Source organism: Zeugodacus cucurbitae, chromosome 3, assembly GCF_028554725.1.
Source record: "Zeugodacus cucurbitae isolate PBARC_wt_2022May chromosome 3, idZeuCucr1.2, whole genome shotgun sequence".
In the NCBI taxonomy this organism is placed as follows: Eukaryota; Metazoa; Arthropoda; class Insecta; order Diptera; family Tephritidae; genus Zeugodacus; species Zeugodacus cucurbitae.
In genome coordinates, this window is record NC_071668.1 from 33,205,004 (window position 1) to 33,232,089 (window position 27,086).

Consider the following 27,086-nt stretch of genomic DNA (forward strand, 5'->3'; position numbering starts at 1 on the left):
ACTAAATTTCACAGAAATAATAGTAGAAGGAAGCTTCACTCAGATTTTTTTACAAAATGTAAAATGGGCGTGGCATCGCCCACTTATGGGTCAAAAACCATATCTCAAAAACTACTCGACAGATTGCAATGAAATTCGGTATATAACCCTGATAACACGGATAACGGTTTACTACCACGACTACTTTCCATATAAATCAAATTTGAATTCCATCTGATTCCTTCACTTTATCATGTATACATAAGCAACCAATGAAGTTAGCGGAATAAAACGTTACACAAATAGTACATATCATCTCTGACTTCACTTGTGAAAAAATTGTCAAAATCGGACCATGACTTTTCAAGGCCCCTGATATCGAACTCAGCGCCTAAGAGTAAATTTTAACCGAAAATATGGGTAAATCTATCAGATAATTTAATGTAATTCCGAGGAAATTGTTTTCTTCTAATAGTGAGTCTATGTACCAGAAATGGTTAAAATTGGGTCATAACTTTCCCTAGCTCTCTTATACCTAATTATGGGATTTTCAATACGGTGGACTTTATTCAGCATATATGTATTGGATAATAGGTGAGATATCTAAGCAGAATTAAGTGAGCGTATAGTGTATGCTGGTGAAAATGAAAGAATTACCTCAGCCCACATATAGTATGTATTACGATTTTCGTTATTCTATTAAACTTTATGCCGAATCTATGTGTAAATTTTGTATGTTTGTAAGTTTTTTCAATAAATTGCGAGAGTATAAAATGTTCGGTTGCACCCGAACTTAGCGTTTCCTTACTTGTTTTGTTTACAAAATAACAATTTTCAAGTTTTAAAAAAATTTCATCCGTAATTTCATTTAAATTTTTACCATGGCGCCTCGCGGAAAAGAACTATCCCAAGATTTGAAAGATGTTATAATAAAACTATATAAAGAAAATAATAGTCAGAGACAAATTGGAAAAAGGATAAATATAAGCAATTCTACTGTTCAAAAAGTAATGGAAAAATATAAAAAAGAAAAAAATACAAAAAATAAGGAAAGTTCATGGCGGCCAAAAATATTTGATGAAAGGGAGCGGCGTATTATCACGAGGAAGATACAGGCGATCCCGAAGAAAAGTGCAACAAAAGTGGGAAATGAAATTGAAAATGAGACTGGTAAAACCTGCGATCCCCAAACAATTCGGCGAGTGGGGCTTGGCGGATTATTTGTCTTCCAACACGACAATGATCCAAAACACACGGCTCACATTGTTAAGGAATGGCTACTCTACAGGACGCCAAAACAATTAAAAATACCACCCCAATCTTCTATCGAGCATTTGTGTGATTATTTAGAGAGAAAAATCAGAAGACACCAAATAACCAGCAAAGAATCTTTGAAAGCTGCATTAATCGAAGAATGGGGCAAGATACCACATTTTTTGTTCTTAATGCATACATACTTTAGTAATTTTAAGCAATTTTAATATTTTTTATCTCTAATTTGAAAAATTATTGATTTAAGTTTAGGTTTTTTGCTATTGTTTTTAATTAAAATGTGAATTAATTGAAAAACATAAAAAATTGGTATTATTATTAGGTTGAAGACATTTTTTCCTCAAACAAAAAGAGAAAAACGCTCTGCATACTTATTTTAGTGATACACTGTACGTACAACAGCTTAAATTTTGAAATAATTTTACACATGCATTTGCCTACACCCTTCGTTCAACATTTCACTGACTTTTTACTGCTCACACTTCCATTATTCCATTTAACAAAAACTGTTTAACGAACAAAAATAATAGGACCCTAAGACTTAGTTAATTGGATATACATACATATGTAATAATAAGAAAAGTACAGCAGCATCATTGTGTGAAGTGCAGCAAAAAGCAGCCTCGAGCAGTGAACATGGTAGATTGTGCAAAAGTTTGTCATAACTCAGTGCTAATGAAACGAGTGAAACGAATACCACGAATATGGGTGGGCAACAAGACTTCATGTTGGCGCGTGTTTATTACCATCCACATCCCAATTTTTCATTAGTCACTGCTCTTATGCTGCTGAATGCATTTTCATACGATATGTGGCAACGGATTCATTATAAAAATGCTGTAAAGTAAGTATTTCATTAAAAGCCCTACGCACCCCCCAAAATATCAACAGCCAAATCCCTCAGCGAAAGTTTTATGAGCCGTCGTAAAATGTTGTTATATAAAACGAGGGCGAATCCACATATACAATCGTAAACTGCCAAAGGGCGAAGGTTAATGCAACCATCATCCCTTAGTTTAATGACGGAATTAAATTCTAATGCTGGAGTTGATGACTAAAATCTTGAATGTTTCATGTACCCGTCGTTTGACTTGGCTATTGGCCCTGGAAATAATACTTTTGTTTGGTACTTTATTCATGGTATGTACATAGCTTAGTACAGCTAAATGTATACCTCGTGTGTATACCTCTCTGTGTCGTCGTCTAGTAAATATTATTGTGTATAGCATATTATGTAAATACAGAAACACATATTTATATACATATGTACATACATATACTCCCATGTACTCGTACTTTTCGATATTGACCTACTCACTAACACGTTATGAAGTCTTGAGATTTTCCGTTTGTATAGATGTACATAATTAACTATTGAATAATATTCACAAGTATAAAATATATGTTTAAGAAGACTAAATTTATTTATATGGGTAAGATTTCGTTAATACACAGTATGAGTGAAAAACTAACTTAATTATACCTGATAACGAATATTGAACTCGCAACACTTATGATGAATGAAGCATTATTTATAAATGTGGAGTTCAATGGAATGTTTTTAAAGAACAATTAAAGCCGTTCTTAAGAAAAAAGTGAATTAAATGTAATTATATTTAGGATTTAGGATTTCACTTTCATCTATCAAATTCATACCGAAATGAGTATTCGTATGATTATATCGTCCCCCTCAATATAACAACAGCGTATAATTTTTTTGGGTTTTGAGAAAATCGAGCTTAAAGTTTTTGTCAAATCAGAAAACATGAACAAACAAGTAAGGAAGGGCTAAGTTCGGGTGTAACCGAACATTTTATACTCTCGCAATTTATTTATTTAACTTATTTAATATTATACAATACACAATTTGACCCACATATGTGTCATATATATTGTATAAAGTCCATTGACAGTTGGAAACCCTAATATTAGGTTAGAAGCACCGAGGTCCTCATGTTCGATATATGGGACCTTGAAAACCTATGATCCGATTTTTGCGATTTTTAGAATGGGGCTGCCACACTATAAATGTAGTATTTGTGCAAAGTTATGCACCGATATCTTCACTAGTGCTTACTTTATATATTGTAAAGTAAACTATTCAGATCGTCTTCAAAGTTCCTGTATATAGGAAGTAGGCGTGGTTGTTAAGCGATTTGGCCTATTTTCACAACATATCATTGGGATGTAAAGAAACTATTAAAAACCAAGTTTTATTGAAATCTGTCGTGTGGTTCCTGAGATATGGTTTTTGACCCATAAGTGGGCGATGCCACGCCCATTTTCCAATCTGAGTGCAGCTTCCATCTGCCATTACCTATGTGAAATTTAGTGATTCTGACGTTTTTCGTTAGTGAGTTAACCCACTTTTAGTAATTTTCAACCAAACTTCTGTATGGGAGGTGGGCGTGGTCATTATCCGATTTCAACTATTTTCATAATGTGTGGTGGGGTACGTAAGAGAATCGACTGCAGAAAGTTTGGTTTATATAGCTTCATTGGTTTGCGAGATATATACAAAAAACCTTTTTGCGGGCGGGGTCATGCCCACTTTTCCAAAAAAATTACATTCAAATGTTCCCCTCCCTAATGCGATCCTATGTTCCAAATTTTATTTTCATAACGTTGTTTATGGCTTAGTTATAGCTCTTTATGAGTTTTTGGTTTTCGCCATTTTATGAGCGTGGCAGTGGACCGATTTTGCCCATTTTCGAAAGCAACCCTCTCACTGTCCCAAGGAACATGTGTTCCAAGTTTCATTAAGATATCTAAATTTTTACTCACGTTACAGCTTGCACGGACGGACGGACAGACGGACAGACATTCGGATTTCAACTCCACTCGTCATCCTGATCATTTATATATATATAATCTAACTCTTTTATTTCTTGGTGACACAAACAACCGTTATGTGAACAAAACTATAATACTCTGTGCAACAGGTTGCGAGAGTATAAAAACATGAACCTGAAATTATACACAATTTTTTCCAATGACATTTTGACCAACTTTGTGGAAGTAGAATTTGACAAAATTTTGTCCAGACATAGAATTAATGATGGAGATTCTAAATATGCAATGAAAAAATAATGGCGTATGAGCAAATACCCCTTTCCGGCCTATAGCGAATCTACTTAATAAAATTTGTTTCTCTTTTAGGTCCTATTACTTTGGTCATTGTAGATATTTAATAACCAATACGTTTGTTTTTTGAAATTTTTAGTTTATCCTTTATTTCTAGGATAAGCACAATTGTTGCGTTTCGGTCTGATTTCAAATAAAAAAATGTGCAAAACATAACTCAAAATGTTCTTTAATTCAATTTTATTTTTATTATTATTTTTCTGTATGATATTTCATAAAACAATTTTGTCTTTTATTTAAACATAAATAAATTTGACATTTGGAACAAAATGTGCGTGTCCGAGTACTACAACCAACAAGCCTACAGCATCTTGCGGATGACAAATCATGCTCAATTGGCCAGTGGTTGAACCGATCAAGAAGATCGGAAGATGGACGATATTTTTTTGCAAAACCTTGAGTTTCTTCTTCCTCGGTGTCGGATTCATACTCAGCATGTGACCTTTTCTCAATAGCGATCAGTTGTTCAGCTAAAGCTAATTTAAAACTTAGCAGGTCATGAGAATCTGCCCGAGATTTCGAGTTTATTTTGCTATGATCTCTATATTGTAGCCAAGCGTTACAGCAAACAAGGTCAATGAAGTGTATGAAAACTTTTAAAGTCCATTTCCGCGTCTTGAAAAATGCGCGATATGCCTCCATTAATTGATCACAAATATCCTCCCATCGATTTGTTGTATTCTCTTACTATCCTTGGGGCTGGAACTTCAACATACCTTTTTTCTTTTTTTTCCCAGCGTTTAACATAGGAAACCGGTCCACAACCATATGCTGATGATGCCAGGATTACCGCTTTAGAATCTTTCCACTGCACCACGACAATATTGTCTTCGCTATGACAAAATTCTTCCATATCGCCCCTTTTCATTTGTTTTCCATTGGTGAGGTGGATATTTTTTATTCTGTTTCTCATTATTGTCCCAGTGGCATACACACCACGACTTAAAAGCGTCTGAAGAAGCGGTATTGTCGTAAAGTAGCGATCAAAAAACACTTTTGAACCTTCTGGCAGTGTTTCAACCAAACGCAAAACGAAGGCTGGTCCTAGACCCAAGTTCGTATTCGAAAGTGGTGTCGTCTTTCCTTGATAGATTTCAAAATCAAGCACCAGACCTTCAGATGTTGTTAAGACTTCATTCTTCAATCCCACTCCTCTTGGTTTGTTAGGGAGACTTTGTCGAACAAGACAACGGTCATTGAATGGGATCATTTGTTCGTCTATAGAATAATTATCGCCTGGCTTTCTGGGAAGGCTTCGACAAGCTGATCTAATAACTTTAATCAAAGGTTTTATTTTCCAAAAGACATTGGATTGTTTCTCTTCTTCTGTTACATCATTGGCGTCCACCACAGGTTACATCATTGGCGTCCACCACAGGAGACACATGCGCAAAAGAAGGAAACGATCGCGACTCATTGTATCAGCTACAATAGGAAGTCTTGTTTTTTTCCAGTACATGCGCAATCTTGGGCAACGTATGCAACCCATTGCAACAATTATACCAAAGAAATTCTTTATTTCTCCGATTGTAGCCGCCAGTGGTTTTCCTTTCGTAACCATATGGTACCTGTTTGTGTACTCCACTACTATTTATAAAAAATCGTCATTGAAATAAGCAGAGAAATAATGTTTAGGAGACTCCAAAGTTACGTTAATTTCCGCAGATTGAGAAACACTATCTTCCAATTGTATATCAAAAGGTCTTTTCCTCCAAATATCACGGCGATTGGCGTTTTCAGTGACATTTTGTGGTGTCTCCGTAGCGTTAATTTCGTGATCATCTTCGTCACTTTGATCGTCTAAAGTTTCATCTCCCACCGAAGGTAGTTCCCAAGTCGCTCTAAATCCGACTCCAATAGTGCACTAAGTATTTTGTCTTCAGTGAATTGCTCTAAATGAAAAAAAAAGATCATATTCATAGTTCGTTAAATAAGCCCTGACACGCACAATTGTATCACTTGTAACAAAACAGTCTAAAAAACACTTGAAGTTACAAAATAAATACTGAATGCCACTTTTTAATTAAAACTTGTTCTGTTTTGATTGAGATTACACATTTTTGATAATGATATTCACTTTTTAAACAAGTCAAATAATTTATCATACTTACTCCTCCGACTCATTTTTGCAAATGATTGAAATGCAATATTAAAATAGCAAAATTCACCAAAACTAACGGACTCCGAAAACGGTCCGTTATGTTTTTTATTAAGCAAACAGCTCACACAATTGAGCTATTCAGGTCTCATTATAATAGGACAGATATTGAAGGAGATAATAACATTTAAACGCACACGCACAATTGTGCGTACACGGTCGGAAAGGAAAGGAAAAGAAATATTTCATGTGTTGTGTAATTGGTTTGTTTTCATTTAAATTCGAATGAGAGTTTGAAAATTTGATTGAAAAGAATTGTGATAAAAACAAGTAAGGAAAGGCTAAGTTCGGGTGCAACCCCTACCCTAAGGCACTGAGTTTTTTATAATCGATATCGGGGGCATTGAAAATTTATAGTCCGATTTCGACAATTTTTTCACAAATGATGCCACAGATTATACTCTATGGGCGCTAGAGTATTTGCGCAAAGTTTTATTTCGCTATCTTCATTGGTTCCTTATGTACATATATATTATAAAGTGAAGGAAGGAAAGTGAAGATGGAAGTCAAAATTGAGTTATATGGGAAGTTGTATGGTAATACGGGCCATACATGCAAGTCGACCTGGCTCAAGTCATTATGCTTTTATCTATACTAATATTATAAAGAGGAAAGATTTGATTGTTTGTTTGCATTGAATAAGCTACCACTAGATCGATTTTTTTTCACTCTCGCAACAAAAGTTGCTAAGAGAGTATTATAGTTTTGTTCACATAACGGTTGTTTGTAACTCATAAAACTAAACGAGTTAGATAGGGTTATATATATCAAAATGATCAGGATGACGAGACGAGTTGAAATCCGGATGTCTGTCTGTCCGTCCGTCAGTCTGTCCGTGCAACGGATAACTTGAGTAAAAATTTACATATCTTGGAACACGTATTCTGTGGCACCCTGAGGAGGTTGCTTTCGAAAATAGGCAAAATCGGACCATTACCACAGAATGGCGAAAACGAAAAACCTGTAAAGTGTCATAACTAAGCCAAAAATAAAGTTATAAAAGTAAAATTTGGAATAAAGGATCGCACTAGGAAGGCGCATATTTGGATGTAATTTTGTTGGAAAAGTGGGCGTGGCCCCAAATCGATTATTTGTATATATCTCGCAAACCAATGAGGCTATATAAACCAAACTTTCTGCAGTCGGTTCTCCTACGTACCCCAGCACACACCATGAAAATAGTTGAAATCGGATAATAACCACGCCCACCTCCCATACAAATGTTAGCTTGAAAATTACTAAAAGTGGGTTGACTCACTAACGAAAAACGACAGAATCACTAAATTTCACAGAAATAATAGTAGAAGGAAGCTTCACTCAGATTTTTTTACAAAATGTAAAATGGGCGTGGCATCGCCCACTTATGGGTCAAAAACTATATCTCAGGAACTACGCGACCAATTCGAATGAAATTCGGTATATAATATTTTCTTGACACCCTGATGACACGTGTGGAAAATCGGTTCACAACCACGACAACTTCCCATATAACTCATTTTTGAATTCCATCTTTTTCCTTCACTTTATAATATATGCATAAGGAACCAATGAAGATAGCGAAATAAAACTGTACACAAATATTGTATATGATCTGTGGCATCACTTGTGAAAAAATTGTCGAAATCGGACTATAACTTTTCAATGCCCCGGATATCGAATATGAAGAACTCAGTGCCCAAGGTAACTTTTCACCGAAAATTTCGGTAAATCTCTCAGGCATCTTAATTTAATTCAGAGGAAATATTTTTCTTCTAATATTGTGTCTCTGTACCAGAAAAAGTTAAAATCGGGTCATAACTTCTCTTATATATGAATATATGAGAATACCTAATTATAGAATTTCCAAAAATACGATGAGCTTAACAGCTTATAAATCGGTTAATATGTGAAATATATTTATGCCGAATATATGGGTCAAATTGTGTGTTTTCTTAATGTTTTCAATAAATTGCGAGAGTATAAAATGTTCGGTTGCACCCGAACTTAGCCTTTCCTTACTTGTTATATTTACAATTGTACCTACTTAGTATACAATGATTAAATACTAACAACAATGCAATTCTAATAAGTTAAAAATAATAATTAAAAGCTAAATGTTATAGGAATTAATTTGCTGCTACAGTTGCCTTGCTAAGTCTGAAGGGCTCTTCCGATCCGATGACTCTTTGCAAGTTTGGTTATTTCGTTTACTACTGAATTCACACCAAGATCACGGTGAAGGTCAGAAGATCAAGGAGCATTAACTATACATCTTAGTAATACTATTTTGGAAATGCTGAATGCAGGCAAAACAGTTTTGACTTGAGCAACCCCATAGTTGAGCTCCATAGGCCTAAACTGGTCTGGGATCTCCTACCGCCTAGATGGTAAAACTAACTTTTAAATCAAGCTCACTTTTTTTTTCTTGACATGTTCTTTCCAGCGAAGCTTAGAATCTAGGGTGATTCCTAGGTACTTAGCATTATTGTGATGTGGTATAGAAGAACCATTTATATAAATGTAATGGTATGATGTTTCTTTTTAAGTAAAGTCTACGTGCATTGATTTGGAATCGTTTAATTTAATGCGCCACTTGAAAGACCATTTAGTAATTGCTTGAATAATGTTTTCACTCGAAGGGTAGATACTGAAGTTAACTCTCCTGCTGCTAACAGCCGATTTTTAGAATGGGGCTGCCACACTATAAACGTAGTATTTGTGCAAAGTTCTGCACCGATATCTTCACTAGTGCTTACTTTAAACATTGTAAAGTAAACGATTCAGATCGTCTTCAAAGTTCTGGTATATAGGAAGTAGGCGTGGTTGTAAAGCGATTTGGCCTATTTTCACAACATATTATTGGGAAGTAAGGAAACTATTACAAACCAAGTTTCATTGAAATCGGTCGAGTAGTTACTGAGATATGGTTTTTGACCCATAAGTGGGCGACGCCACGCCCATTTTCCATTTTGTAAAAAATCTGAGTGCAGTTTCCATCTACCATTTCTTATGTGGATTTTGGTGTATCTAACGTTTTTCTTTAGTGAGTTAACCCACTTTTAGTAATTTTCAACCTAACCTTTGTATGGGAGGTGGTCGTGGCTATTATCCGATTTGAACTATTTTCATGATGTGTGGTGGGGTACGTAAGAGAATCGACTGCAGATAGTTTTGTTTATATAGCCTCATTGGTTTGCGAGATATATACAAATAATCGATTTGGATGCGGTGCCACTCCCACTTTCCCAAAAAAATTACATCCAAATATGCTCCTTCCAAGTGCGATCATTTGTTCCAAATTTTACTTTTATAACTTTATTTATGGCTTAGTTATGACACTTTATGTGTTTTCGGTTTTCGCCATTTTGTGGGCGTGGCAGTGGTCCGATTTTGCCCATTTTCGAAAGCAATGGATCATGTGTTCCAAGTTTCATTAAGATATCTCAAATTTTACTCAAGTTATAGCTTACACGGACGGACGGACGGACAGACTGACAGACGGACGAACAGACATCCGGATTTCAACTCTACTCGTCATCCTGATCATTTATATATATACTAGTACGCTCTGGTATACGGGCACGCTTTGCTGTGAATAATTTATATACATATATACATATATTTAAATATATATTTTTTATTTTTTAATACATTTAAATTATTACCTAGGAATATAGTTATAAAATGTATAGTTTGTATTAAAATTCATATATTTATATGATATTCGTCCTGTCCTTGTCAAAATATTAGAGGATATTGAAGTGTGTCAAATGAGCGATGTAGATCTGAAATAGTGCTGAGAGTATTGTCCTGCTGTGTGATTTTTATTGATCGATTTTCAACAGGATCGCCAACCACAATAACGAAACAAATTACGTCACACAAAAAACACTTGCTCAAACAAATTTTTTTCCACAAAAACAAATTCAAATTTAAAAAAATACAATCAACTACACGTATATAAACAAACACCTGCCGCAATGTAAAAATTTTCAAAAGCCAGCTATGATATGCACCCACAAACCAACAAATGAGAAAATATACATACAATCGTAAATATATTCAAACACTTGCGGTAATGTAAAAATATACAAAGCCAACTACAGAAAAAGTATACACGTACTGACAAATTTTATCTACACACACAATCGAACATATATTGAAAATGAAATGTAGCGCCATCTATTGTAACATAGCGCACTTAGCGCCACCAACTGGTGGATAGCTCTTTGCTAATATTAAACAAATAATTTGCAATAAATAAATAATGCGACTATAAGGAGAGTTATAAACTATCCTATCTTTCAAGTTGGACCAAACTGCACACAGTGTTAAAAATTTCATTAAAATCGGTTCAGTAGTTTAGGAGTCCATCGAAAACAAACAATGTGACACGTGATTTTTATATATTAAGATAACCCCATATCTAACTCTTTTATTTCTTGGTGACACAAACAACCGTTATGTGAACAAAATTATAATACTCTGTGCAACATGTCGCGAGAGTATAATAAAGTAAAATAAATAAATTGCGAGAGTATAAAATGTTCGGTTACACCCGAACTTAGCCCTTCCTTACTTGTTATTCATATCATTTTCAACGAAATTAATGATTCGGTGCACCTGGTCAATTGTTGAATGGTGATCACGAAACCCGAACTCATGTACTGGTATAAGGTGTTTTCGATCTATTATAGATTTAAGCCTCTTTATGAGAATAATCTCGAATACTTTCGATATAGCTGGCAGCAGCGATATTTGCCTATAAGATGTGACATCATGTAGTGGTTTACCCGGCTTAGGTATCATAATAACTTCAGATACTTTCTAAAGCGATGGAACGTATCTTAAGTATAATGCACTGTTTAGAATGTTTACTCAAATGATTTGCAAATACTGCAGCTTTTTGTGCATTCGTTTTGGCATATTCAGTTTCGTTTAATTTTATTGGTGCGACATGTTTTATTTGTTTATTAATATTCCTTGCAGCTTTCCAGAGCGAATAATCGATAGATTTATCAACAGTGAGTTTGGACAAATATTTTGAAGGAATAGTTTTTAAACTGTCTAATTTTTGTTCTTAGTTCCGCTGTACATCTATTAAGCTAGTCTAGCGGTCTAGTTTGCTGCCATCTTCGTTTGCGTTTTTTGTGGATACCATCTAAGATATATTTTGGGAATTTGTTTCCACTTAGATTCACGCGAATATTCGGTGTACTGTTCCACGCAGCATTTTGAATTGCTTTTGTGAAAGAGTCAACTTCACAAGCTAAGTCAACATCTGTCGATATGCGCTTTAGCTTAAGATCTACTTTATTCAGTATAGTCTTAAATTTATAACAATCAGTATGTTTATTAGATAAAGAACACGTACCAGACGTAACTACTGGTTTTTCACATAGAGTTAGTAACACTGGTGAATGCTCAGAGCTTAAATCTGAGCTATCTTCAATACTGAAATTGATTTTCGATACTTTGTTGATGACAAAAAAGTCTAGAAGATCTGGTAATTTCCTAATATCTGCAGGCCAATAAGTGGGTCTCCCTGTCGAAATATAATTGCATCCTTTCAGAAGTTCTCGACTCTTGGTTATAGTTAAACGAGATCCCCAATAAGTGTGTTTTGCATTAAAGTCACCACCCATGATGTACCTTCCGTCATCTTTTTTAATAAACTCGTATAAGTATCAGATTTGATATTATGCCGGACTATATAGAGCAATTAAGTATAATGACTGGCTGTGCATTTTTCCTGAAATTGCTGTACCTTGAATTTCTTCAGTCTTAACCCTTTATAGCATCATGTGACAGATATGTTACAAACCCTTTTAGAGGGCACAAAACATAGGAAAATTAATTTTTCCCTTTTAAGTATGATATACCAGCACTGTCAAACTCCGTATTTTTCAATTTTAAAATTCTCTGGTTTATTATGTATTGGCATCATTTATAAAACGGTACTTTCTTTTTCGCTATGGTAAAGTTAGTGAATGCACGTGCTTGCAATTACCGAAAAGATAAAAATAAGAAAATTTTCAGTGTTTTAATAAAATATTTAGTGGAAAAGTTCAGGTACGTTCACTATTATGTTTAATTCCTATAAGATAATTCAAAAAATGTTCACTAATACAATATATAGTGAAGTTTAGGTTTGTACCATTTCTGTAACATTGAGTAATAAGGTAATAAGCAAGCGATGGCACGTTCGTCTATTTTATCTATTTTTAGACCTTGCAGTGTCTAATGCTTGGCTCTTATACAAAAGAGCTCATAAAGAAAAAAAATTAGTGGGCAATCAGTTGTCATCTGCTGATTTTCGTTTAGAAGTTGCCACGGTGTTGTGCAAATTGGGTACAAAGTCCCCTATGAAACGAAGTTCAATTCCTCTTCGTTTCAAGATACAATCTAAAAAGCATAAGGGCCCAGCCCAACATGTTCCTACTATGGCAGTTTGGCAAGATCAAGTTGGACACTGGCCGGTATGGGCAGAAAAACGAATTCGTTGCAAGCGTCCAGGATGTGTTGGAGTATCACAAACGGTATGTGAAAAATGTGTTGTGACTTTATGCTACAACAAGCAAAACAACTGCTTCAAAGAATTTCACACTTCTTAAAAACATGTAAATATTCACGAAATACAAATATTATTATTGAGCTTAGAGACGTTGTTACATAACGTGACATATCTGTCACATACCCTTTTTTGTTGTTTTTCACCCAAAAAAAAAAAAATTGTTTAAACTATAAAACACGTATTTCATTTCTATCCGAAATCTATTAGAAACGATACAGTTTTTCCGTTTTTACTTAGTTGAGTTATAAAGGGTTAAGTCCGTCTGAGCTTCTTCGAAATGTTTAATAATACTTTTGATCAGGGGCGAACGTAGGGGGGGCGGGGGGTTTTGGGGTGTTAAACCCCACCCCCCCCCCCACCTCAAAGTAATTAAATTTTTAAATAATAGAATTTAAGTCTACAGAGTCATTTGAAAAATTGTAATTTGTTGCTTTCAAAGCAATCTTTCTGCCGACGATGTATGAATATGTAAAATAAATGAATACATTAGTCACTAACAGCGTTGCCGTTTTGATACAATTGTATCTTTTTTGATACTTTTTTTTCTAAATTTTGTGATTTGATACTTTTTTGTTCACAAACAGCCTATTTTGATACTTTTCTGCTGATAGAATTTAATTTTTTGAAACTATGAAAATGTTAAACTAAAAACAAACCTATTGTATCTGGATAGTATTAAAAGGTTGTGGGAATGTAGGCCAATTAAAAAACCCAGAAAAATATAAACTGGACAGAGCAATTTTTTTAATTTGCTTCAAAGTAATGAGTTTGCTTTATAACTCTGTGGCTGCTGAACTGGATTTTTTTTTAGATTTAAGGGGAATTGTGAGTCGAAAATGGACTTCTTTTGAAAATTAGTTCTGAACTGAAAAGTCACCAAGGGGGTTTCTATTATTTTTTTTAGAGTTTATTGTTAATCATAATACCGGAAAAATAAAAACTCATTTATTATGACTTTCAGTTTTCGTTCCATGAGCAAACTGTTGTGAAATAAATTTAAATTAAAAAAAAAATATGCTAATTGCAAAAAAATACTTGAGTGGCTTAACTAAAATGTCTACACTTTTTATAAAAACAACCAGGAAAAACTGGTCTGAATTAGATACACAAATTTACTTATTATTTGTTTTTCAAATGAAAATTTTTCAAACAACGGTTGTGCTTTTGATACTTTTTGATACTTGTTTTGCTTGGTAACATATACTTAATTTTTTTAGCTCGCGGCAACACTTGTCACTAATGATTAGAGCGTGAATGAGAATAGAACAAATGAATTATGTGCGTACGTGTGTTTTGTTCTTGTGCCGTTTTTGCATTTTCCTTATATTTTTGCATTCGAAGGAAGAATATTACCGCAGACCAATTTATATAACGTTTTTAGATCATTTTTTGGATCAAATCAATGAACAATTTTTAAAACATCGAGAGCTGCTTTCCAAAATTGAAAACATTTTGCCAAATAAATGCATAAATCTTGACGTTATTGAGATGCAGGAGACTGTTCGTGTTTTAGAAAAGCAATGGTCCGCTGATGTAGAAGATCCCGATGATTTCGTTGCTGAATTTAGAATGTGGAAAATGTTAAAAATCTTTTCTTCAGATTATATTTTCTAACTAAAATTTTGAATATATTTTCAGGAACTGGTTAAATCAAACAAAGAGATACAAAACTTTTTTAGACGCGTTGAATTGTTGCGATGCAAAAATTTTCAAAACAGTGCATCGTTTTTCAAAGATTGGAGCAACAATCCCTATATCTGTCGCTTCAAGTGAACGCTCGTTTTCCTCACTTCGCAGGCTTAAAACATATTTAAGAAATAAAACTGGAGAAGCACGCCTAAACGGAATGGCTCTCTTGAATATCCATAGAGATATAGACGTGACGGAGGAAGAGATTTTAAATGTTATGGCCCAAAATAAAAGAAGATTAGACTGTAATTTGTGAATAAAATAATGAAACATTGTCTTTTTACCTAAAACCGACCCCCCCCCCCCAAATTTTTTTCCTGCGTTCGCCACTGCTTTTGATTAAAAACGCGCTTCCTCCTCGTGTTGAGGTTGCCGGGTGCGGAGTGTGGTATAAGTCATAATTTTTGAATTAAAAATGAATGGTTAGTAAAATGTGTTTCGGACAACATAAATACATTAATATTTCTATCGTTTAGAATAACTTCCAATTCATTTTTACTTTTGGAAAGACCATTGTTGTTCCATAGCAATATTTTCAAAGAGTTACTGTTCATCAATAAATTGTATATGGTATTCAAGAGCGCTGAGCCGCTGATTTAAGGACTTAAATAATTTTTCTTGCTCGTTTAGTTTATCCAGAATTTGGGATAACGGACTACTTTTTTGAACTGTATTTGTCTCACCTTGCTTAGCCATTTGTGCAAATGTAAGTTTTTAAGCTGAGGGGTCTTACTTCCTTCCTTCATTTGTCCGCAATGGGGTTTTTCGCCTGAGAATTGACATTCTCCTCAACTGTATTACCATTCTGTTCGTCTCTACATTTTTGTAGTTCTTTTGCAACGACACAACCTCGATAGCTTGCAGAATGGTTGCAACATTTGGCAGGATCTTTTTCGGCTTTGGTGCAATCAGTTGTAAGATGTTTGCCTCCACATTTCACACATCTCGATGGCTTACCGCAGAAGTTTTTGGTTGTCCAAAAGCTTGACAGTTTTTGCACTGAGGGATTAATTTAGATGCTTTGATAGGCTGAACATTGACAACAGTATTAAGAATGCTTTTGATCTGATAAGCTTTCTTAATGTCAGCATCGAATACTACTAAAACATATCTAGCGGTTCTTTAGTCTTCCACTTAAGTTTGTTAATTGCATTTAACACATTAAAGCTTTGATCTTTAAGGTCGTTCAGTCGTTCAAGATGATTGAGTATTACATGAGTGGTGTAAATTTTTTATGATTACCTTTACTGGCCTGTTATGTTTGCTCTCGTAGCTAAACCAAGGTATATTTTCGTTTGACAAGAATTTTGTTGTTGTTCGATAGTCAGTAGCATAATATGTATTTAGTTTGTAGGCAACATTACTCAAAAGCTTTATTAAAAATTTGTTTTTTGTTAGAGCGGTAATATCCGAATGTAATTTCTTAAAATCTTTAGCATCGTTTAATCGTTAATTGGTGGTGGTCGGTTTTGGTATCATTAATGGCCGCATTTTCTTTATTTTTATTTTTAAAAGGGCTATTCATTGTTGGGGAACTACCAGCTTTATAAATAAAATAAAAGATTTTTTTATTAAACCCTCTAAAAAAATATTTTTTGTGAAAAAAAGTATTTCTTTCTAAATTATCTTAACTTAACATAATGAGAATGAAAAGAGAAACAGTGAGAGAGAAAGAGATCAGTTCAAATGTCAACGCAACTTCGAGTTCTAAATTCAAAAGACTTTCAAGTCAAGTGGTAATCAAATACATTTACAGCCATTAAACAAGTTCTCATGTCTGGCTAGGTCAAGTCATGTATGCATAACTGGAGGTTAAGTTATTTGAAAAACGTCGTATTGTCGCCGCTCACGCCGCTAAGTTAGCGACACCATAACGGGGCAACTCGCAGGCAAAAGCTTGTAGCATACTAATCGTCAAATCGAATGCTTATTATTATCGAACTACTGCATGTTTGACCCAAAAGAAATATCCTTTTATGATTACAGAATTCAATAAATTTTCCAGAATGTTCATTGATCTATTTGATCGGGTACTAATTTCTGTAAAAAATATCTTCACATACATATGAATGTACACATGCTAACGATTATCTTTAAAATATGAATTGTAAACATACATACATACATACAAGATGTACACATATGAAAAATCAGCTGTCACTAAAAATGATCAGAACTAAACTTTAATTTTTTCAGTAAATAATGTATTGCAACTATCCAAAGAGCTTAGCGACTCGATTAGTTCTAAGACAGTACTTTTCGCTTAATTGCACATCAAAATTTGCACAAATTTTCGTTCAATTAACCGGGGAATCAATTAACAGATACTCGCTTATTGAACAATTTGTTAAAATAATATAAATGAACAGTTTGTTCAATTACAGGAATCACTCTTATTTGGACCACCTGGTGAATTAAGGGATTAGGGATTCAAAATTTGAAATTTTTTTGTCTTATTAAATATTAAAATATTATCCAAAATCATGAAATAGATACGATTAAAATTTCAAGAAATAGAAGGAAAATCCTACCATCAGACCACATCAATATGAATATAAAACTTTAATCGGGTTTATCTGAAAATTTGAAGTCAGTGGCCATGATTTCTTGAAAAGTTATGAACTGATTCTGTTGAAAAATTTCCAAACATCTTTATTATAACTATTTTTTTGAGTCAGTATATGGCGTAAATTTGACCACAAAAGTTAGTTTTTTTGTTCAAAATCTATCAAAAATTAAATTTTTAATATTTTTTTCCCTTCGTTCATTAACAATAAATATTTTTGGTTTGTTGATTTGGATGAACCAATAATGATTTATGATGCCCTCGGCAAGAACCTTTTTTTGCCCACTTCATGGAAGATGAGGTAACAACGGCTGAGCTTTTGGAATTTGAAAATATTAATTTCACAATATGTATCTTTAATATGCTGAATAAAATATTAGGATGTATCTCCCTGGCAACCTAATATATGATTGTATACATTAACAAAAAATTTTAAATATACTCATGTTTTCAACCTCTGAAACTCACTTAAAGGATAATGCATATGTACTTAAAGTTTTTCAAATATTTGAATATTTTTATGCTCTCGCAACCTGTTGCACAGAGTATTATAGTTTTGTTCACATAACGGTTGTTTGTGTCACCAAGAAATAAAAGAGTTAGATATGGGGTTATATATATATAAATGATCAGGATGACGAGTGGAGTTGAAATCCGGATGTCTGTCCGTCCGTCCGTCCGTGCAAGCTGTAACTTGAGTAAAAATTGAGATATCTTAATGAAACTTGGAACACATGTTCCTTGGGACCATGAGAGGGTTGCTTTCGAAAATGAGCAAAATCGCTCCACTGCCACGCCCACAATATGGCGAAAACCAAAAACACATAAAGTGTCATAACTAAGCCATAAATAAAGTAATAACAGTAAAATTTGGAATAAAGGATCGCACTAGGAAGGGGCATATTTGGATGTAATTTTTTTGGGGAAATGGGCGTGGTCCCGCCCCCAAATCGGTTATTTGTATATATATCGCAAACCAATAAAGCTATATAAACCAAACTTTCTGCAATCGTTTTTCTTAGCCACTTCTTAATACAGTCCAAAAATGAAAGAAATCGGATAATAACCACGCCCACCTCCAATACAAAGGTTAGGTTGAAAATTACTAAAAAGTGGTTAACTCATTAACGAAAAACGTCAGAAACACTAAATTTCACATAAAAAATGGCAGATGGAAGCTGCACTCAGATTTTTTTTACAAAATGGAACATGGGCGTGGCGTCGCCCACTTATGAGTCAAAAAACATATCTCAGGAACTACTCGACCGATTTCAATGAAACTTGGTTTGTAATAGTTTCCTTACCTCCCAATAATATCTTGTGAAAATTGGCTAAATGGCTTCACAACCACGCCTACTTCCTATATACCAGAACTTAGAAGATGATCTGAATCGTTTACTTTACAATATATAAAGTAAGCACTAGTGAAGATATCGGTGCAAAACTTTACACAAATACTGTATTTACAGTGTGGCAGCCTATTTCTAAAAATCGCCGAAATCGGACAATAGGTTTTCAAGGCCCGATATATCGAACATGAGGACCTCGGTGTTTCTAACCTAATATTAGGGCTTCCAATGGACTTTATACAATATATATGACGAATATGTGGGTCAAATTGTGTATTATATAATATTAATTAAGTTAAATAAATAAATTGCGAGAGTATAAAATGTTCGGTTACACCCGAACTTAGCCCTTCCTTACTTGTTTCAACATTATTATTTGGTGGAATTAACCGAGGAAATTTAAAAGGAAATATATTATTGATGGCATATATTTTGAACCAACTAAGCGGGAAAACCAATTAACCGAGTCCAATTATCCGAGAAAATTTACGTGTGCTTTCATCTATACTAATATTATAAAGAGGAAAGTTTTGTTTTTTTGTTTGTTTGTCTCGAATAGGCTCCGAAACTACTGAACCGATGTGAAAAATTCGTTCACCGTTGGAAAGCTATACTATCCCTAAGTGACTATAGTGAGGCTATATCTAGTTTAAAAAAAATAGGGTTCCTTACCAAAACTCCGATAATGTAAAAAAAAAATATCAAAAAACTTTCTTTAATCGCGAATGCAGCGAAAACGATTTAAGATATAACAAAGTGATGTACTACAATTTTGTAGAACTTATCATTATCTACAAAAAATTTGCAAATTTCTTTATTTGTTCCTTAGTACTAATCCTATTTCGATAAGGATGATTTATTATTTAAACCTTCAAAACCTTTATATAACTTTTTGAATTATTAGATTCTGAAATTCCATTCAAAAGATATAACGAGTTAAAAATTTAGAAAAGCCGCTCGGCGGCTAACTATGCGTTGTAGAGTTGTAGGCGTCACTCGGGCACGGGGGTACGGGAGGGGGGTTAAGATCACTCGCGCGGTCGGCTCCCTACTGAATGGTCGTGTGCGGAATTAAAAAAAATTGTCGCTTGATAATAATATAATATATAATGAATTGCTGTTCGTTTGTGCCGCAAAAAAACGAGAACGGCCAAAACGATCTGGCTAATTTTAGTCTTGAAATATTCGTGGAAAGCCAGATAAAGATTAGAAAGTGAGTAAATATGGAAAAATTGCGAGGAAGATAAGAGAATTTTATTCGAGTTGACAAGAAAAATATAAAAAGAGAAAACAAAAAAATTATATTTTGAAGGTTATCATTGTTGCTTTGTTAAAATATTTTTGTTATTGTTCAATTGTATGTATAAGGTTGTGTCGATAGCCCAAAACAATTTGTAACAAATAAGGAAAGGCTAAGTTCTGGTCCAATCGAACATTTTATACTCTTGCAATTTATTGATGTAATTTTATTAAGATAACACACAATTTGATATATATAATCGCCATAAAGTCCAATAGAAAATCATCATATATAGTATATGAGGGCTGATGTAATTCCAGAACCAATTTCACTCATTTCGGTCCAAGAGAGTTGACACAGCTAAAAACCAGGATTACATAGTCAATTATCCCAAACTATTTAAAATTGCCTGTACTATCACCACTCACTTTGCAATTAAAAGTAGTGTGAGTTATTATCATGCTGCGTAACATAAATCAACCTCGAGTAATCAATCGTCTCCGAAGCCAAGATTGGATCAACTTAATTTAATGTATACCTTAACCACAGAAACGTGTGGCCGGGTCTGCTAGTATGTTATATTTTATGTCCGATAACACCGTTCAATTATACGGGGAAACCAATTAACCATAGGGTCAATTAAACGTAAATTACTGTATTTGTTGTATTAAATTTTTATAGCTATTAAGCAAATAATTTAGTACAAAGTTGGTATAAAAGTAATTTAATTTTTTTCATAAATGCCCGAAAAGACCTAGATCTCAACTAAATGGAAAAAGTTTTCAAGCGAGGATACCAACAAGACGCCGTGATGTAGAATCTTCATCAGAAACTGAAAATCGTCTTGCAAGTCGAAGAGAATATGTAGATACGTATCGCAGATCGTGTGCAGCAGCTTGAAGAACAAAATACTAGAAATATACAAGCTCGCACTACTGTGGAGTCGAACTCTGAGCGTTCTCAACGCCTTCATATTCAGAGTGGGAGACAACGTCCATCAAAGGCTAGAGGAGGAGAGGTTAACCAAATTTTAGCTCATAATATAAAAAATATAGTTTCATATTCGAATTTTGTTCACTTTACTCCTTTTTTAATGTCCCCACGCAAACACGAGAAAATACATACATACATTTGTATGGGAGAGTGTATATGTGTAAATTATAACTTTTGAAATGCTTGTTTAAACCCGAGCGAAGTTAATTAAGTTATAAAATATTATGTAATTATAATAAGTATAGAATGGCTAAGTTCGGGTGTAATCGAATATTTTTTACTCTCGCAATTTATTTATTACGGTTTCAGTTTACAGAACAGCCTCACAAAAAGGTGAAAACTGAAAATAAAATAAAAATTGGCCGAAAGCGATTTACAAAACATGCCTGATAATTCTAAACAGTTTTAATCAAAAAATATTAAAATGAAATTGAGATATAAGTGGTTTCAGTGGGAAGGAATTAGTGATGAGCGATATTTCACTACCGGTGATTTTTTCACTGTGATCGAAAAATCACATATAGCAACTGCGATACATTTTTGTAAATAGCAGTGAATTACAATCGCAACGGCAGTTCAATAATTTGAGTTTGAGTACATATAGGAGTTCAGTAATTCTAATTCGACCACTTTAGCAATAGCAGTTCGAAAAGTAGCAATCACTGTTCAGTAGCAATAGCTCAGTGATCACAGTAGCTATATTAGTTACGAAAGCAGTTAAATCTACCCAAATTTAATAATAGTTAATTGTGATTACAAAAGCAGATACATTTTGGATATTGTTAAAATGTAATAAATAAACAAGTAAGGAAGGGCTAAGTTCGGGTGTAACCGAACATTTTATACTCTCGCAATTTATTTATTTAACTTTATTAATATTAGAAAATACACAATTTGACCCATATATTCGTCATATATATTGTATAAAGTCCATTGAAAGTTGGAAACCCAAATATTAGGTTAGAAGTACCGAGGTCCTCATGTTCGATATATGGGGCCTTGACAACCTATTGTCCGATTTCGGTGATTTTTAGAATGGGGCTGCCACACTATAAACGTAGTATTTGTGCAAAGTTCTGCATCGATATCTTCACTAGTGCTTACTTTATATATTGTAAAGTTAACGATTCAGATCGTCTTCAAAGTTCTGGTATATAGGAAGTAGGCGTGGTTGTGAAGCGATTTGGCCTATTTTCACAACATATCATTGGGATGTAAGGAAACTATTACAAACCAAGTTTCATTGAAATCGGTCGAGTAGTTCCTGAGATATGGTTTTTGACCCATAAGTGGGCGACGCCACGCCCATTTTCCGTTTTGTAAAAAAATCTGAGTGTAGCTTCTATCTGCCATTTTCTATGTAAAATTTAGTGTTTCTGACGTTTTTGGTTAGTGAGCTAACCCACTTTTAGTAATTTTCAACCTAATCTTTGTATGGGAGGGATGCGTGGTTATTATCCGATTTCTGTAATTTTTGGACTGTATAAGGAAATGGCTAAAAAAAATGACTGCAGAAAGTTTGGTTTATATAGCTCTATTGATTTGCGAGATATATACAAAAAACTTAGCAGGGGGCGGGGCCACGCCCATTTCCCCAAAAAAATTACATCCAAATATGTCCCCTCCTAGTACGATCCTTTATTCCAAATTTTACTTTTATATCTTCATTTATGGCTTAGTTATGACACTTTATGTGTTTTTGGTTTTCGCCATTTTGTGGGCGTGGCAATGGTCTGATTTTGCTGATTTTATAACTTAACTTCTTACGGTGCCAAGGAACACGTGTTCCAAGTTTCATTAAGATATCTCAATTTTTACTCAAGTTACAGCTTGCACGGACGGACGGACAGACGGACGGACAGACTAACTCGTTTAGTTTTAGGACTTACAACCAACCGTTATGTGGACAAAACTATAATACTCTCGTAGCAACTTTGTTGCTAGCAACTTTGTTGCGAGAGTATAAAAATGTGGAGTACAAATTCTCATAAATTCGTTTTTTTTTGTTGCAATCGCAATAGCAATCACTGAAATCATAGTGATTCAAAAATAGCAATATCGCTCATCACTAGAAGGAATATAATCGGCAAACAAAATGTAAGAAGTAACGGGTGATTTTTTTGAGGTTAGGATTTTCATGCATTAGTATTTGACAGATCACGTGGGATTTCAGACATGGTGTCAAAGAGAAAGATGCTCAGTATGCTTTGACATTTCATCATGAATAGACTTACTAACGAGCAACGCTTGCAAATCATTGAATTTTATTACCAAAATCAGTGTTCGGTTCGAAATGTGTTTCGCGTTTTACGTCCGATTTATGGTCTACATAATCGACCAAGTGAGCAAACAATTAATGCGATTGTGACCAAGTTTCGCACTCAGTTTACTTTATTGGACATTAAACCAACCACACGAATGCGTACAGTGCGTACAGAAGAGAATATTGCGTCTGTTTCTGAGAGTGTGGCTGAAGACCGTGAAATGTCGATTCGTCGCCGTTCGCAGCAATTGGGTTTGTGTTATTCGACCACATGGAAGATTTTACGCAAAGATCTTGGTGTAAAACCGTATAAAATACAGCTCGTGCAAGAACTGAAGCCGAACGATCTGCCACAACGTCGAATTTTCAGTGAATGGGCCCTAGAAAAGTTGGCAGAAAATCCGCTTTTTTATCGACAAATTTTGTTCAGCGATGAGGCTCATTTCTGGTTGAATGGCTACGTAAATAAGCAAAATTGCCGCATTTGGGGTGAAGAGCAACCAGAAGCCGTTCAAGAACTGCCCATGCATCCCGAAAAATGCACTGTTTGGTGTGGTTTGTACGCTGGTGGAATCATTGGACCGTATTTTTTCAAAGATGCTGTTGGACGCAACGTTACGGTGAATGGCGATCGCTATCGTTCGATGCTAACAAACTTTTTGTTGCCAAAAATGGAAGAACTGAACTTGGTTGACATGTGGTTTCAACAAGATGGCGCTACATGCCACACAGCTCGCGATTCTATGGCCATTTTGAGGGAAAACTTCGGAGAACAATTCATCTCAAGAAATGGACCCGTAAGTTGGCCACCAAGATCATGCGATTTAACGCCTTTAGACTATTTTTTGTGGGGCTACGTCAAGTCTAAAGTCTACAGAAATAAGCCAGCAACTATTCCAGCTTTGGAAGACAACATTTCCGAAGAAATTCGGGCTATTCCGGCCGAAATGCTCGAAAAAGTTGCCCAAAATTGGACTTTCCGAATGGACCACCTAAGACGCAGCCGCGGTCAACATTTAAATGAAATTATCTTCAAAAAGTAAATGTCATGAACCAATCTAACGTTTCAAATAAAGAACCGATGAGATTTTGCAATTTTATGCGTTTTTTTTTTTTTTAAAGTTATCAAGCTCTTAAAAAATCACCCTTTATATTGCTCATATTAATGTGCATACATATCTACATACATATGTATATGTCTGGTTTAATAGAGTTTTTCTGAGAGAAAGAGAACATCTCCTTTGAATTTCCTTATAATATCGGAGAGATGTACCGATATTTGGAAATTAATAATCAATCATTGGTTCCGCAGCGAATTCAATTTCGACATGATACGGATTTTCGATTGAAAATTTTTATGCAATCATTGATTCCGTCGATAAACTGTGATACCACAAACTTAAGAAGTAAAACTGCTTTATTGACAAAAATTGACAAGTTTGATAAATTAAATTATCTGAGCTTTTTATTTCGTTTCTGAATACAGTAATCCACGCTTAAGTCGCCCTTTTTAACATGCAAGAAAGCGGGAAAGGCACTTAAGCGGGGATCGCTGTATTTGAAATTGCATTATTAGATGCACTTACATACATATGTACAATGAATGTTAATCTTAAAATGTTTTCGCTGAAGATTGTATACTTTCTTTCTTGCTATTCATACTAACTACTATTGTTTAAATAGCTATGAATGGCAACTATGTGATCAATATAGAGAAAATGATAAATGTAGTGATAATTGAAAGTGTGAAATAAACTTGGAATGTGCCAAATATTTGAAATTTGAACGAATTTCTTCAACTTTATACATCAAGAAAGAAAGGCTGAATGGAGTTTCACTTTAAATAATTGTAAATAACATACTTTTCAACCATTTTTTATGTATATTATTAAGTAACGTAAAACCTCCTCAGTGAGCGATCAATATGATATTGACGTCAGGTAAACAAACATGTATTAAACGTTTGCGACAGATATAAATTTTTTTGTAGTGATGATAATTCATCTGGACCTTCGAAGCGAAAATTTCGTAGGGAATAGTTAAAATTATTCGATTGGCTCGAAGAAAAGGACGGAAGTGCATTTGTATTTGCATTTGTGTATGTAAAAACAATTTTAAATCACCGCACACACCTTAACAATCACGAGTGTTCTAAAAACCATGTTCAAGCGTTTAATGCAAAAATGAACCAACAAAGTTTAGCAGGTCAAGCGGGGAAACCGTGGTTACCCCAAGAGCAGCAAACCCACTAAATGTTTCCGAAACTCAAGAAGGTGTTTAGAAATAATATAAGAATTCACTCATAGAATCATCGCATTTAAGCTGGAAAAACCTTGTATGTTAAAAAAAAGATGTTCATTTACAAATCGTTTTACCGCAGCTAAATGAGTGCTATCAATGCATCCTATCACGCTTGGTATTCTAAATGTTTGCACAAACTGAAGTTTTGCTTTTCTGGAATCCACTTCAGACATTTGAAGATTAATCCACTTCGGACACAAAATATTTTCTAAAACATTATTCACTTTGGATAATATTTTGGATATTGTGCTTCTACCCATAGTAATATCATTACCAACTGAACGTTGATATGAACCTTCAGCGAAAAACCTAAGACTTTCCGCCAATTGTATAAAATTAGGTATGGACGTTTTTCTCACTAAAGGTGTGATTTCGTTAAGTATTTCTGAAAATGCATGCATAATTAACCGACATCTGGAAACAAACCTGAAACAAAAAGTAATCATTGCAAGTCGACAAGTAGAAACTCTCGTGGAATCCGATGCAGATCCGATGGCCCTGGATTAGAATGGTCTCTCAAATGCCGGCTTTCGATTTTACCTTAATAATATCGTTCACAACAAAAAAATGGCCATAAAAAACATTGTTTCTTTAATAAAAACTGTTTAATTTCAAATTATTTAAAATTTTGGACTAAGAAATTCTCTCGCTGTTTCGAATTGAAATTCGAAATCAAATGAAATCGCACGAATTGCAGAACACCTAAAACAAAATCGTACGAATTGTAATTTCGGATCCGAATTGAAATCGCGCGATTTCCAGTACATTATCTTGAAGTCAATGGACTTCGATCGTCAGATTTAACAAACACTATGAACTCAAAATTGAAATCCTATTATTTTTTTAACCTATATACTCCCAATTATTAATAATTTGAATAAGAAATTTCAGTTGGAAAATTGTCGGTTGCCATATTTATATTCTAATATTAAGTTGAAATTTCTACCTTATTTTAAGTAATTTCATTGACAACAAATTTTTCAACAATATATTTATTAATTATAAAGATACAAAAAATCATACCCATGTATCAAAAATAGTTGTAGGAACCAACTGTGAAGAATATATTAAAAGTAAATTAAGTGATAATGAAATAAGTGAGCTTAAAACTAATGTTCTTGACTTTTATTTTGAGCTTTTAGACCAAATCAAATCGCTGCAAATGCAGCTTTTAAATATTATAACGCCAAGTAATGTTCTTTTAAAAAAAAAATATACAAATATACATTTCAAAAATTTAGTGGACTGGGATCCCAATAAGATAATAACACAATGGAAGCTACATAGGTTGAGCGTTAAATACTTAAAGAAAGATATGGATATCAATATATTTTGGAGTACGGTTGGTACTATTAGAAAAGGTATAATAACTTTTGTTTAATTGATTTATATAATTTTGTGTTTAATCTAATTACATTACATTGCATTTGTAAAATAAAATTAAGAAACAATTTAAATATATGTACTGTGAATAGTATTATGCATTGTATAGAACTAGTACACAAGCGTGATGTACGTTATGTATGGTGAGCCAAAAAAGGTCTCTTAGAGACATAATTTATTACCTTTTATACTAAGT

General features: G+C 34.0%; 1 protein-coding gene across 7 annotated transcripts in view; it reads right to left on the reverse strand.

Annotated features, from left to right (window-relative positions):
* LOC105220193 (protein Wnt-4) overlaps positions 1 to 27,086 on the reverse strand; it is a 127,945-nt gene that overhangs the window by 40,664 nt on the left and 60,195 nt on the right. The window lies entirely within an intron of this gene.